Source organism: Rutidosis leptorrhynchoides, chromosome 11 (genome assembly GCF_046630445.1).
Source record: "Rutidosis leptorrhynchoides isolate AG116_Rl617_1_P2 chromosome 11, CSIRO_AGI_Rlap_v1, whole genome shotgun sequence".
In the NCBI taxonomy this organism is placed as follows: Eukaryota; Viridiplantae; Streptophyta; class Magnoliopsida; order Asterales; family Asteraceae; genus Rutidosis; species Rutidosis leptorrhynchoides.
The window spans coordinates 203,933,864-203,947,875 of NC_092343.1; the positions used below are offsets into that span (position 1 = coordinate 203,933,864).

General features: G+C 32.7%; 1 non-coding gene across 1 annotated transcript; it reads left to right on the forward strand.

Annotated features, from left to right (window-relative positions):
• The first annotated feature begins 13,545 nt into the window (after nt 1–13,545).
• On the forward strand, nt 13,546–13,652 carry LOC139879156 (small nucleolar RNA R71). Its single transcript, XR_011770007.1, has one exon. It is a non-coding gene; the product is annotated as a small nucleolar RNA R71 (small nucleolar RNA).
• Nucleotides 13,653–14,012: the final 360 nt, after the last annotated feature.

Below are 14,012 nucleotides of genomic sequence, written 5' to 3' on the forward strand. Positions count from 1 at the left end.
AATCAACATGTTCGAATGCCGTTATTCTGCTCAGAACTACCACTCCTATCCTTCACCGTCACTCTCTCCTTAAATGGTAACCATCCACCACCTACAACTACCGTAAACCATCGTGATCCTGAGTTTTCATTGGTTACCATCGAACCAGAACAACCACAACAAATCGTCACTAAGTTCACTTATGTTGCTGCTAATTTATTCGAATTTTTTTTCTGATGAAACCCACAAACCCACACAAGAACATCACCTATTTACAAACCACACTCTCAACTTGATCGATACCCACACACAATCTTCCTTTTAACTGTTTGTACCTGTGTCTTCTGCAAAAACCGAAACCCCCATATTGATCACCATTAAAAACCAACGAAACCCACTTAATATTTTTTTTTGTTTGGCTGGATGATTGAGAACCAAGACAATCGAATCACCACCTCCATCTCAAAACCCATTCGCATTTCATTTTTTTTCTTTCTTTCCTTCTTTCCATTTCAGCCGGAGACCACTAGTACTAGCAGCCGCTGCTATGACCACAATTATTTTTTTTGTTTCTACTCCTATCGTGCGTACAGTAATGATAAGGATGAATGATAGTTGACGATGGTGAAATGTTAACACTGTTTACAAAAATTTGAAGTTAACGAAGATGATGGTGATGTGATTTTTTGTTGCGAGAATGATGATGATACTGTATGATGATATAATCTTCAATGGCTGCCCCACTTCTCAAACCTTATCTCATTTCATTATTTTTATAAACCGAACCCTTTTTAAAGTATTGTATGAATCATATTCTGTTGGGCTTATTTTAAGTGTTGGGCCACTAATCGATAATTGGGCTTCTATGAAATTGGGTTTAATAAACTGTTATGGGCCGAAAGGAAATTGGGTCAAGATTAAGAGGATATGGGTTATATAAGATAAAAGTCGAATATAAAATAGGAATGAATGGGTGGTGGAATGGTTGAAAGTGTTTGCGAGTGAGCGGGAGGTCGCGGGTTCGAGCACTTTTGAGGCATTTTTTTAGGAAAAGCTTTTGGAGGTAGTTCTCTTACTAAAATTATTATTAATGTTATTATTATTAGTTTTATAATTATTATTATTATTATTATTATTATTTATCACTTATTATTATTATTAACATTAGTAATAAAAGTGTTATTTTTAAAATTATTATTATCAATAATATTATTGATATTATCATTACTAAGAGTATCACTATAATTGAAATCTGCCATTTTTATTAAGATTAGTATTATCATTATTATTATTAAAATTACTGTGTATCATTATTAGAATTAGCATTTAAACAATAATATTAATAATATGATTACTGAGATTATTATTGAAACTATTTATATTAAAATTACCATTATTATTAAAAATATTATTTTTATGAAAACTATCATTATTATTATTATCAATTAATATCTATGACATTATTATTAAAATAATATTGATTATGAAATAAAGGTTTTAATGACGTTGTTAAGATTATAAGTATAAAAATAAATATTTTATATATATAAATATATTTAATACACATAACTTAACTATATTAATATTTACATATATAAAATAAAGATATATAAATAAATAATGAAACTGATAAATTATTAAATATATAAATTACATCACTAATAATAATATATATTTATTCGATTACAAGTATATGTTTTAATATATATATGAATGATTTAGGTTCATGAATCCGAGGCTAACCCTGCATTGTTCAGTATCGTCGTATGAATATTTTTACTTCAAAATATTGTATTGTGAGTTTCATTTGCTCCCTTTTTAAATGCTTTTGCAATATATATTTTTGGGACTTAGAATACATGCGCTGTTTTATAAATGATTGACGAAATAGACACAAGTAACCGAAACTACATTCTATGGTTGGATTATCGAAATCGAATATGCCCCTTTTTAGCTTGGTAGCCTAAGAATTAAGGAAATGGCCCTTAATTGACGCGATTCCTAAAGATAGATCTATGGACATTGACACGTACCATTCGGGTTACGAATGCTTTAGTACTTCGATTATCATATCTGATGAGAGTCCCGGAATGATGGGGATATTCTATATGCATCATGTTAGTTCGGTTATCAAGCGTTCACCATATGAATGATTTTTAATTCGCGGGTTACGCGTATTATTTTGTACTCGGGTTACGTGTACAATTAAATATCTGGAAATCTTGTGGTCTATTAAAATGATGAAAATGAATGATTATGATAAACATATGAACTCACCAACCTTTTGGTTGACACTTTAAAGCATGTTTATTCTCATGTATGAAAGAAATCTTTCGCTGTGCATTTGCTCATTTTAGAGATATTACTTGGAGTCATTCATGACATATTTCAAAAGACTTTGTATTCGAGTTGTTGAGTTCATCAAGATTATTATTAAGTCAATTATAGTTGGATATATTATGAAATGGTATGCATGCCTGTCAACTTTCGATGTAATGAAAGTTTGTCTTTTAAAAAAAATGCAATGTTTGTAAAATGTATCATATAGAGATCAAATACCTCGCAATGAAATCAATTATTATGTAACGTTTATAATCGATATGAACGGGACATTTCATTTGGTATCAGAGCAGTGGTCTTAGCGAACCAGGTTTTGCATTAGTGTGTCTAACTAATAGTTGTTAGGATGCATTAGTAAGTCTGGACTTCGACCGTGTCTGCATGTCAAAAGTTTTGCTTATCATTTCATGTCGAAAATTACCTGCTTATCATTCTTAGTCTAGACACATCTGATGTGTGCGAGGAGTACTAGGAAATAGTATTATTTTTAAACGAAATACTATTAAATACGATACAATTTTACACAAGTTATTTATTTATTTATAGAGTGGATATACCTAAACCTTGCTACAACACTTATAGGCAGTGTACCTAATCGTACAGTAGTGTAGTTTTTAGTAAGTTCGGTTCATCCACAGGGAACTAGCCAAGTTTAACGCTATATTTTTTAAAAACTATATTTGTAAATATATAAATATATATATATAAGTAGTATTATTATTATAAAAGGGGGTTTTTACCGTTTAATAACCGGTTTGTCGATTTTAAAACTTTAGTCGAAGTTAAACCCTAATGTAAAATATAAAAAAAAAATATAACTTAATTTAAAGCGTAAAGTAAATAACAATAATGAAATTGCGATAAATAAAAGTGCGGTAAAATAAAATTGCGATAATTAAAAAGTACGAAAATTAAAAGTGCAATTAAATACAATAACAATAAATAAAAGTGCGATAATTAAAAGTTCAATTAAATATGAAATAAAGGAAATTAAATATGAAATAAAGGAATTATGCTTATTTAAACTTCCGTAATCATGATGTTTGACGTGTTGATTTTTAGTTTATTCCCATGGGTTAATTGTTCTTTGTCCTGGATTATTTAATATGTCCATACGGATTTGTCAATAATTGTCCATCAGTCATAAATATAAAGTACGAAAGCCTTCGTCAAATTATTCTTATTCCCGAAGTCAAATATTCCAACTAATTGGGGATTCGAATTGTAACAAGGTCTTAATACTTTGTTTAATGAATACACCAGGTTATCGACTGTGTGTAAACCAAGGTTTTACTACTTTGTTAACAATTATACCAATTACCCTTGAATGTAATCCACCCCTGTTTCAACAAGTCTATTAACTATTAATCCAATTCCGTGTCCGGTAAAATGAACAATTATTGGTATTTATAGATATCCCGCCCACCGTACCCAGTCGAGCGTATGTGGTTATATATAAATACGTCAAATTATAAGTCTATATATTAAATTAACGAGGTATCATTTAGTTAATATAAAGCCCATTAATAGCCCATAGTCTAATTTCCACAAGTGTCGTTCTTTTGTCCAAACCCCAATTATGGTACAAAGCTCAATTACCCAATTTTAATATTTAGCCCAACATCATGATTACTTCGGCATTAAATAAGCATAATAATAACTTAGCTACGAGACATTAAATTAAAAATAACATTAACCATAACTTACAGTGATTAAAAATAGCGTAGCGTTACACGGACAGAAATTCGACTTACACCCTTACAAAATTCGCTAACATACCCTTATTATTAGAAATTAAAATTAAAATTAAAATTATAATATAAATATATATATATATATACGTGATAGATAGAGAGAATGAATTAGAAAATATGTAAAATTCGTGCAGAATTCGATGGCTTTTATAGGCCCACGTTGCACTGTAGAGCTCCGCGAGTGCTGAGGTTTCCTTCACAAAAGTACCGCGAGTGCGGAGGTCTGAAAACAGCTCACATATTAGATCCAAAATGGAGCTGCATAAAATTATATTATATAATAATATATATAATTAATTATATATATTATTTTATTCTTATGCATAGTTGACTTGAAATTTTTGGCCCGTCGCGTCGAGTGTTGGGAGTTGACTTTGGTCCCGGTTCCGGATTTTCGAACGTCCTTGCGTACAATTTAATATCTTGTATTTTGCGTTTCGCGTCTTGTACTCTTGTAATTTCGAGACGTTTCTCATCAATAATTGGAACCACTTTGATTGTATTTTGTACTTTTGAGCTTTTTGGTCGTTTGCATCTTTAATTTGTCGAATCTGTCTTTTGTCTTCACCTTTTATTATTTAAACGAATATCACTTGTAAATAGGATAATTGCAACTAAAAGCTTGTCTTTCTTGAGAGATAATGCTATGAAATATATGTTCGTTTTTAGTATTATCAAATATTCCCACACTTGAGCATTGCTTGTCCTCAAGCAATTTAGTCTTGAAATAAAAATACTAGAATCACTTCTTTATTCTTCACACTTTGTACATCAGTGATTTCTATACAGCGGTATAAACAATGGTAGTAACGTTGTGGCTTACAGTCCCACATGACTATGAAAATTTAGATCCTTTAAGGAAATTGAATCTTTATGAAAATATTTAATCTTTTGAAAATTGAATCTAGCTTTTAACCTAGATAGGTTTTCCGGAATAACCCTTCACCGGTGTTTGCAAATTGTTTTTGTGGGTTTGGTGGGTTTCGGATTTGAAAATTTTAGCTCAAAACTTACGGTTTTGTGTCACCCACTTGCTAACCTTGTATTGGGAAAGCAACACGTCCAGTATACTTGTTCCGTATATTACCTTTCGATAAACTACCGTTCGGTTGTAAAGGAAAGCGTTGAACAAGCAACTGTTATGGCAATGTCCCCTGACATGCTTTTATTTATGGTCTATAACGTGTCGGATGCAATTACTATCCTTTGTAGGAGCAATAGTAAAGCTCACCCTTATAATTTTCCGGTCTGGCACAAGGTCCTGTCTTTGACCATGCTATGCAACCACCGTTCTTACGGTTGACACCCGATTTGGTTCAGGTGACCTATTGAATTCCAGGTGAATTTTTAGGATTTTACGTTCAATGGTAATGAACGCATTAAAAATAGGTTTTCAGAAAACAAATCGGTTTGTAATTTTGATCAAAATATTTTCTCGTTCAAGCTCGAGTTTAGATATCATTGAATTCCATGAGTTTATAATTCTCAATCTTTAAGGTCAATCTCTAGGATTGAGTAATATCAGGCTTAAAGCTGATTTTTGATCTTTAAGGAGATTATCTTTCTGGGGATCTGATTCATTAGTTTTATCCAGCTAATTTGCACGGCGTCCTCCCCATTTTACGAGACAGATCCTCTCATGGTTAGGATAAGTCTGACCACTTGGCGACCCTGTTTGATGCTGAGGTCCGTGGATTTCCTGCTGATTTTAGAGATGACTTTTCTAGATTTTTCGTCAACCTACAGCTAGTCTGGACGACAACTTCATGACCTAAATCAAGAAGCGCGTGTCTTTTTCGGAAGACTTTACTTTCTTTTAACGATGGAATTGATTCATCGTGTAGCTCCATCTTTCTTTCAAATATATTACAGTAAATCAGGTAAAACTGTTTAGATTAGTCCAAAGCAAGAGTATCTTCAGTTATTTGCACAAAAATATGTGATATATGTTTTAAATAACTTGGTAATTTTTCCCACACTTGGCTTTTATTTTCCTTTTTATTGTCCTCTATTCCATTTTAAATGAATTCTAACATTTTAGGTTGTTTCTCAATTTATGTCCTTTCTGAGGTAACAATAATTTCGGTGTTAACACCTAGTTTTATCGTTCATAAATATGTATAAACATGATTTTGAATTCATTTAATTGAAAATTTTGAAAAATTTTACTAGAATTGGGTAGTCAGTATATAAGACTAGGGCTGTTATTTATTATCAGAGAGCACTAGATTCTAATACAACTACTGCGTTACTAGTATTTTTAATGGTAACCAAGTGTATAAGTTAAAAAATTTTAAAATCTGAAAGAATTTAACCCCTTCCCACACTTAAGATCTTGCAATGCCCTCATTTGCAAGAAATCAGTAACAATTTAAATTATTGAAGGTGATTAGGGTAGAAAATTGATTAAATTTTACCAAAGTTTCCAAACATATTGACGTTTGTTTTAAAAGCAAAGATTTTTGTTTTTTTTAATGTTTTTGGCATACTTTAATTCAATAAGATTAAAAATAATGATAATAAAATTTCTCGTCCCTCAATGACCTAGTCTTCAACTCATGACGAATTTTAAATATCAAAATTTTAACTTAATGAAATAAAGTAAATTTTTGTTTTTAAATTCACATCAAACTTAAATTTAAAATGCATAAAATTAAAAATTCATATTAAAAATTCACACCAAACTTAAATTATATTTTTATTTTAATACATACAAACTTATATTAAAAATATTAATTTTTCAAATATTTACAAATTTAAATATATTGATTTATAAAAATTTACAATATTAATTTAATATTAATTTTAAAAAACAAAGTAAAAATTAAATTAAATTTTTTTATCCCACTTTAATCAATCATATATTATCAAAAATACACGCCTCTCTTTTCGATAAAGTAATTTTGGCTATATTACCTAGTTTTACTCCTGGCGAATTTTTGAAATATTTTGGTTTGATTGATTAAAGATATTTATACCTTAAGAATAAACGGTAAATTTCGCAGTGATGTAATAAATTTTTGTATGATATCAATAATTTCGGTCACGCATACCTAATTTTATCGAATACCAATTTAATACTTTATAGCGAACGATTTAACGTTTATTATCAAAAGGTTAATAATAAAAATAAGAACTGTACATACTTACCTGTGAAATAGAATTCTTAGTGACCTGCTTTAGCCCACTCATAAGATAGTCGGACTAATTGGTTTTCCATAGCTACATAGGCGTAACCTCGAGCATTCAACATTTTTTCTTCGAAACATATGAATGGTCCATCTCTGCATAAAGTAACAAATTCGGTATTGGAATATGTCTGATTCGTCGAACATTTTCCTTCGTGTGACCATTTTCCGCATTTATGACATCTTTCAAGGTGTCGAGCTCTCTTTTTCGCTGCGGATTTTGATTTTCCTTTACCAAATTGTAACTTATTATTTTCGTTTCTGGATTCTTTTCTTACTCCGTCCAATTTACCTCTGATTAATGATACTATTTCACTTGGAAGGGTGTCATTATTACGTTTAGTGATCAAAGCATGTAGCATTAGACCATGGTTTAGTTCACAGGAAGTCTTCATATCGTAAAACCTAAAAAAAATAAAAATTCAGAATGGGGGGAGAAGACTAGTTCTTTAGGGTCTGCTAGGGAAAGACCATTCGGGTTCCATTTTTGAGAACTACACGAAAACAGAAAATCTAACTCTAACAGAAATACATATTACCCTAAAAAGATTCGATTCTCCCCACACTTAGTTGAAATTGTGATTAATGTTATTTTCAATTGGATCATCAACAACTTGTATATCTCTAACTTTTACTTCAATCCATTTGTTGATTTCCTCCGTAACTTTCACAAATTCAACTAACATCGCCTTTTCTTTTGGCGATAAATTGGATATTAATCGGTTACATAACTTAAAGTTTCCCTTAATCTTAGCATCGTGAATCCGTTTATAAAGTTTCTTCGTTGAACTGTTAAAAACGGGTTCATCTAATTTCTTATCATCAACGGGGTTCTTTGTGATCGGATCATCATTAAGTGTTTCATCATCTTTCCCATACTTATGCGTTTTTATTGGTCTAACAGTTTTGGTTGGTGGAGATCTAAACTTTCGATTTACAAAGGTGATTGATTTATCACCATCCCTAAGTGTCATTCTACCTTCTCTTACTTCAATGAATGCCTCGGTGGTTGCTAAAAATGGGCGACCTAAAATTAGAGGAATATCAAGGTTTTACTCCATATTAATCACTATGAAGTTTGCAACAAAGGTCAAACTTCCCACGTTAACAAGTAAATTATTTGCTATTCCAACCGGGTGTTTAATGGTTAGGTCAAATGATTGAACTCCTATTTTAGTTGGTTTTAATTTACCCATACCTAATCTTTTGTATAAGGAAAGAGGCATAATATTTGCACTTGCTCCTAAATCTCCGAGTCCATTATATACAGCACCATCATTAAGCAAGAAAGAAATGATAAATTCACCCGGGTCTCCTGCTTTAGTAAGTCGAGTTGGTTTGTAAACCTTTTTCGGATGTTCTTTTCTTGGTTCTTTCACTTCTATTTGAACTTCTTGTTCACATTTTTCTTCGTTTCTTGGAATGGGAGGTTTGTATAAGAATTCTTCTTCATCACTCCAATTTGAATCCTCCCTATTTTCCATTTTTGATTTTTCATATGTTGTTGATAACATAATTATGTTTTCATTTTGAGGGCTTTCTTGGGTGGTGAAATTATGATTGACTTCATTGTCAACTTCCATAGGACCATGTATGTAATGTTTAACTCTGTGATCATTAACTTTAAATTTAATCCCATTTGAATTTATTAACTCTACTGTTCCGTATGGGAAAACTCTTTTGACTATAAATGGTCCAGACCATCTTGATTTCAATTTTCCAGGAAATAGCTTGAATCGTGAATTGAAAAGAAGAACTCTGTCTCCTTCTTTAAATTCTTTTGAACTTCTGATTCTTTTATCATGCCATTTCTTCGTTCTTTCTTTATAGATTAATGAATTTTCGTATGCTTCATGTCTCAATTCTTCTAATTCGTTTAGTTGACTTAACCGTAGACGTCCGGCTTCATGTAAATCAAGATTACATGTCTTCAAAGCCCAAAATGCTTTGTGTTCAATTTCTACTAGAAGATAACATGTTTTTCCGTAAACGAGTTTAAAAGGTGTGGTTCCAATTGGAGTTTTGTAGGATGTTCTAAAAGCCCAGAGTGCATCCTCCAATTTAATGGACTATTCCTTTGGATTTAATCCTACGGTTTTCTCTAAAATACGTTTCAAAGCTCGGTTGGTATTTTCAACTTGTCCACTTGTTTGTGGATGATAAGCAGTGGAGATTTTATGAGTTACTCTATATCTTTTAAGAACTTTCGCAAGTTGATTATTACAAAAATGAGTACTCCGATCACTTATTAAAGCTTTCGGTGTTCCGAACCTTGCAAAAAGACGTTTTAAAAAGTTGACTACAACTCGTGCATCATTAGTTGGGAGAGCTTGTGCTTCCGCCCATTTAGATACATAATCAATGGCAACGAGAATGTAGAGATTATTATGAGATTTTGGAAATAGACCCATAAAGTCAATACCCCAAATGTCAAATACTTCACATACTTGAATGACATTTTGTAGCATTTCATCACGTTGACTTATTTTTCCGGCCCTTTGACAAGCATCACAGGATTTGCAAAGAATGTGTGCGTCTTTGAAAATTGTAGGCCAATAGAATCCAGCATCGTAAACTTTTCTTGCTGTAAGTTGAGGCCCATAATGCCCTCCTGTTGGTCCTGTGTGACAATGGTTTAAGATTTGACTAGCTTCATTCCCGAATACACATCGGCGTATTATTCCATTGGGACAACTTTTAAACAAATGTGGATCTTCCCAGAAATAGTGTTTATATCACTAAAGAATTTCTTTCGTTTTTGGTACGACAACCCTTTTTCAAGGAATCCACATACTAAGTAGTTTTCATAATCTGCAAATCATGGAATTTCACTATAATCTATCTTCAATAAATATTCATCAGGAAAGTTGTCTTGTATGGCCGATTCATTTAGAACTTCTAATTCAGGATTTTCAAGACGAGAAATATTATCAGCGGCTAGATTTTCTGCTCCCTTTTTATCTCGGATTTCAATATCGAACTCTTGTAAGAGTAAGATCCAACGGATTAATCGTGGTTTAGCATCTTGTTTCAAAAATAGGTATCTAAGAGCAGAATGGTCGGTATAGACCACCGTTTTAGCTAGAACTAGATATGAACGAAATTTATCAAAAGCAAAGACAATAGCAAGGAGTTCTTTTTCAGTAGTTGTGTAATTTGTTTGTGCTCCTTGTAACGTCTTACTAGCATAATATATAGGTTGAAATCATTTTTCAATCCTTTGTCCTAAAACGGCTCCCATTGCAAAATCACTTGCATCACACATAAATTCAAACGGTAGATTCCAATTTGGAGTTATCATGATCGGCGCATTAGTGAGTTTTTCTTTAAGTATATTAAAAGATTTGATGCATTCATCTGAAAAGATGAACGGAGCATCCTTTTCTAGGAGTTTATTCATAGGAGTGGCAATTTTAGAAAAATCTTTTATGAAACGTCAGTAAAAACCGGCATGCCCTAGAAAACTCCTAACTCCTCTAACATTGGTGGGATGTGGAAGTTTAGCAATTACATCTACTTTAGCTCTATCCACTTCAATTCCTTCCTTTGAAATTTTATGTCCAAGAACGATGCCTTCTTTAACCATGAAATGGCATTTCTCCCAATTAAGTACTAGATTTGATTGTTCGCATCTAATAAGCATTCGTTCAATATTAACTGGACATGATTCAAATGTATCACCGAAGACTGAAAAGTCATCCATGAAAACTTCCATGCATTCTTCTATCATGTCATGAAAAATCGCCATCATGCACCTTTGAAAGGTTGCAGGGGCGTTGCAAAGTCCAAATGGCATGCGTTTGTAAGCAAAAGTACCATAAGGGCACGTGAATGTAGTTTTCTCTTGGTGTTCGGGTGGTATTGGAATTTGAAAATATCCGAAAAAACCATCAAGAAAATAATAGTAACTATTTCCGGCTAATCTTTCCAACATTTGATCAATGAAAGGTAACGGAAAGTGATCTTTTCTGGTGGCGTCATTCAATTTTCTATAATCAATACAAACACGCCATCCTGTTACAGTCCTAGTAGGAATAAGCTCATTTTTCTCATTTGTGATGACAGTCATGCCACCCTTCTTAGGTACGCATTGAACTGGGCTTACCCATGGACTATCAGAGATTGGATAAATTAAACCTGCATCTAGCAGTTTAATAATTTCTTTCTTAACAACATCTTGCATATTTAGATTTAGTCTTCGTTGGCATTGCACAAAGGTTTTATGACCTTCTTCCATAAGAATTTTATGTGTGCAATACGAAGGACTTATGCCTTTAATGTCATGAATCTTCCATGCAATAGCTGGTTTATGAGCTTTTAACACAGAAATTAGTTGAGATTTTTCATTTTCAATAAGAGAAGACGATATTATTACAGGTAATTCAGATTCACCATGTAAACAAGCGTATTCCAAATGGTTTGGAAGTGGCTTTAACTCTAATTTCAGTGGTTCTTCTATCGATGATTTGTATCGATATCTGTCTTCTTCTTTTAGCATTTGAATTTTTTCTGTTGTTGGTTCATATCCATTAGCCATGATTGTAGCTAACATTTCAGTTTCATCAATTGGTTCAGTTCCTTCTCCTAAAGAACATTCTCCTGTTCCTTGTAATTCTGGAAATTCTTCTAACAATTCTGCATGTGATTCTATAGTTTGAATATAATAACATGTATCATCTGCAGATTGCGGTTGTTGCATGGCTCTATCAACTGAAAAGGTAACACTCTCGTCCTCTATACTTAGGGTCAGTTTCTTACCAAACACGTCTATCATTGCTTTAGCCGTGTTTAAGAATAGTCTTCCTAATATGAGAGGAACTTGAGAATCTTCTTCCATGTCCAGAATAACAAAATCTACTGGAAATACTAAAGTACCAACTTTAACTAGCATGTTCTCCATTATCCCTCTAGGATATTTTACTGATCGATCTGCTAGTTGCATACTTATTCGTGTTGGTTTCAATTCTCCAAGGTCTAGTTTAGTGTATGGTGAATATGGCATTAAATTTATACTAGCACCTAAGTCTGCCAATGCTTCTATTGAACTAAGACTACCCAGAAAACATGGAATTGTGAAACTTCCTGGATCTGATAATTTTTCTGGTATCTTATTCAACAGTACTGCAGAACAATTTGCATTCATAGTAACAGCCGAGAGTTCTTCCATTTTCTTTCTATTTGTCATCAGATCTTTCAAAAATTTAGCATATCTAGGCATTCCTGAAATCACATCAATGAAAGGAAGATTGACATTTATCTGTTTAAACATATCCAAGAATTTGGATTGCTCGGCTTCAAGTCTCTCTTTTCTCATTTTACTCGGGTAAGGAAGTGGTGGTTGATATGGTTTAACATATGGTTTAGCCTTAACTGTGTTATGTTCATTAACCTTTTCAACTACCGGTTCTGTTTTCTTATCTTGTTCAGGTTGTGGTTCTTGTGGAGTAGGAATAGCTTCATCAGAAATTAAAGGTATTTCAGGTGGTTTAAGTATAATACCACTTCTTGTGGTAATGGCTTTAGCTGTTTCATTCCGGAGGTTAGCATTTGTATCACTAGGTAGACTTCCCGGTTTTCTTTCACCTATCAACCTTGCTAGGTTGCTCACTTCTTATTCCAGATTTTGAATAGAAGCTTGTTGATTTCTAAATGCTTGAGCATTTTGTTCATTCATTTGTTTCTGAGATGTGAAAAACTGAGTTTGAGATTCAACTAGCTTCGTCATCATATCTTCTAAATTCGGCCTTTTATCATCCGTTTGTGGTGGTTTATTTTGAAAAATAGGTCTTTGTTGATTGTAAGTATTATTGGATACTTGTTGATTGTTTGGACCTTGTTGGTTGTTGTATGGAACATTTCGATTATAATTCTGATTTTGATTGTAGATTGGCCTTTGGTTTATGTATGAAACATTCTCTCTTTGTTCCATTGTTAGTTCAATACTGAGACAATCTTTTGTCAAATGTGGTCCTCCACACTGCTCACAACTAATTCGTATTGAGTGGATATCTTTAGTCATCTTTTCCATTCATCTCTCTACAGCATCTATCTTTGCGGAAATGGAATCTAAGTCATGGCTAGAATCGGCTCTAGCTGCTTTAGATGATCTAACGATATCTTTTTCTTGATGCCACTCATGTGAGTGGGAAGCAGTGTTATCAATAACTTTGTAAGTATCAGTTGTTGTTTTCTTCATAATGGAACCACCAGCTGCTATATCGATGTCTTTCCTTGTAGTGATGTCGCATCCTTGGTAGAATATTTGAACTATTTGACAAGTGTCTAAACCATGTTGCGGACATCCTCTCAATAATTTTCCAAATCTTGTCCATGCCTCATATAAAGTTTCATTTGGCTTTTGTGTGAACGTAACAATTTCTCCTTGAAGTCTCACAGCTTTAGATGCCGGAAAGAATTGTTTAAGAAAATTTTCAACTAAAACATCCCATGTATCAATCGCCCCTTCAGGTAACAATTCCAACCAATCTTTGGCTTCTCCCTTTAAAGTCAAGGAAAATAACATGAGATATATCTGTTCATCTTCAACTTCTCTTATTTTAAATAGAGTGCAGATTCTATTAAAGGTACGAAGATGTTCATTTGGATCTTCCTTCGGTGCACCACTAAATTGGTATTGATTAGTTACCAAGTGTAGAATTTGTCCTTTGATTTCATAATCTGGCGCATTAATGTCTGGTTGAGTAATTGCGTGACCTGGGCCAGTGCGTTTAGCTCGCATTCGGTCTTCCAT